Below are 2,500 nucleotides of genomic sequence, written 5' to 3'. Positions count from 1 at the left end.
GGGGTCTTTGGTCGTGCCGACGGGCCTTGGTCGGGAGTGTGAGTAACGGTGAATGATGAAAAACAGGTTGAAGGGTCGATTCAAAACACTGCAATCATTACAGTATTAATGCGGACGGGACTCGGACGGGAGCGTGAGTAACGGTGAATGATGAAAAACAGGATGAGGGGTCGATTCAAAACACTGCAATCATTACAGTATTAATGCGGACGGGACTCGGACGGGAGCGTGAGTAACGGTGAATGATGAAAAACAGGTTGAGGGGTCGATTCAAAACACTGCAATCATTACAATATTAACGCAGACGGTCCCCAGCGTTTGATGAATGGCGCAGGGAACTCTCTGCCGCTAACTGCCGTAATTGTGACAGATTACAAGAGACCACTTCCTTCCCTGGCATCTCTTGTCCTTGGCACCCAGGACTCGTATTAATTTGGAGGAAAAACACCGGTGGAGCCAAGACACACAGGCGGACGGGGAAACACGAAGCTGGGTTCCATGAATTAATATTAATTAGGCCGAATGAGGGAGACATCACAGGCCTAAATCACCACTGTTTATTTCAATGATCGTTGTGTATTAATCAGTGGCCATGGCGACCTTATCATATTTCCAAACAATGACCTGCCCCAGCCGAGCCTGAGAGAGCAACCCGTTACTATGGCATCCATGATGTCATCCTCTCTAAGTGCATGTTGCTTTCTCAGGAACCCAAGGTCATCGCTGTTTATGCTCCGCTCTTTGGTGAGGTTACTAATGCCCTTCATGAGGGGGGGTGGGATTGAGGGGGGGTGGGCATTAACAAGAGCCTAGTTTGTGTTTGCCAAGATAAGCACTGATTTGGACTTGGCTGGTCTGCAGAAACGCTACACACAGCTAGACAGTCAGGCAGCAGCTGCCACTCAGAAGGATGTGACAATGCACACTACAAACCTGTGCTAGATAAGGATCTGAAAGAGCGCAATGGACCCTCCAAACCTGTGCTAGATACGGTCAGAAAGAGAGCAATGGACACTCCAAACCTGTGCTAGATACGGATCAGAAAGAGCACAATGGACCCTCCAAACCTGTGCTAGATAAGGATCAGAAAGAGCACAATGGACCCTCCAAACCTGTGCTAGATAAGGATCAGAAAGAGAGCAATGGACCCTCCAAACCTGTGCTAGATAAGCACAATGGACCCTCCAAACCTGTGCTAGATAAGGATCAGAAAGAGAGCAATGGACCCTCCAAACCTGTGCTAGATAAGGATCAGAAAGAGAGCAATGGAACCTCCAAACCTGTGCTAGATAAGGATCAGAAAGAGAGCAATGGACCCTCCAAACCTGTGCTAGATAAGGATCAGAAAGAGAGCAATGGACACTCCAAACCTGTGCTAGATAAGGATCAGAAAGAGAGCAATGGACCCTCCAAAAAGTCACTTCAATGCTAAATGTCCTGCCAAATATGGCAGAGGAGGTAAACAATCCCATGGACATGTCAATGATGTGTGTTCTGTTCGGTATTCAATCATTCTGTAACTGTTATACTGAAATAAATTGCAAGAATATGATGATGATGCCTTCCTGTGTTGACTGGTATACATGACAATAAGCGTCTTTAAGGTCTGTTGCAAAGTAGAAGTCTGTGTCAGTAGAAGTCTGTTTTACTGGGTCAAGTGTGAGTGTATAAGTGTCTTTTTAGAAGAGGCATTTTTATCTGCACAGAAAAAAACATAGGAAAGAAACCTTTCCTTTATTTATATATGTCTATAAATGAATCCGATAATCACTAGCGGTTTTGTTTTGGCAAACACATTGTGCTAAAGCCAGTGTACATTGTGTGTATGTTATTTTTTTTAAACCCTCTCCAGTGCTTAGTCCCTTTCAGCACCTCATAAACTTTGCTCGGGTTACATCTAAACAACATGCCTCGGAGACAAATGCGAACCCCACGTTAATGCACACTTTAAAGGCCAGAGTTATTTGGGATGGCAATCTCCTGGTTCATCCATCTCAAGCCGAGCACGAAGGGACGCAGTCAATCCCTCATTACCTCACTTCCCATGGTGGGAACGTCCGTCAGTGTGTTTGACACAGTGGCTTAAGAACCACAGCGGAGAGTAAACCTAGCCAGCGTATGTAAACAGTCACTGCTGACGTCCCATGCGCCCATCTCACAGTAAGCATGCGAGGGCCGGTGAGGCTTTACAGACTCACAGCTGTAGGGCCAGCAGTGGCAATGGGGGCACTGTGTGTGTGTGTGTGTGTGTGTGTGTGTGTGTGTGTGTGTGTGTGTGTGAGTGTGTCTTTACAGACTCACAACTGTAGGGCCAGCAGTGGCAATGGGGGCACTGTGTGTGTGTGTGTGTGTGTGTGTGTGTGTGTGTGTGTGAGTGTGTCTTTACAGACTCACAGCTGTAGGGCCAGCAGTGGCAATGGGGGCACTGTGTGTATGTGTGTGTGTGTGTGTGTGTGTGTGTGTGTGTGTATGTGTGTGTGTCTTTACAGACTCACAGCTG

This window comes from Sprattus sprattus (assembly GCF_963457725.1).
Source record: "Sprattus sprattus genome assembly, chromosome: 13".
Classification (NCBI taxonomy): Eukaryota; Metazoa; Chordata; class Actinopteri; order Clupeiformes; family Clupeidae; genus Sprattus; species Sprattus sprattus.
This window is presented reverse-complemented; position numbering follows the sequence as displayed.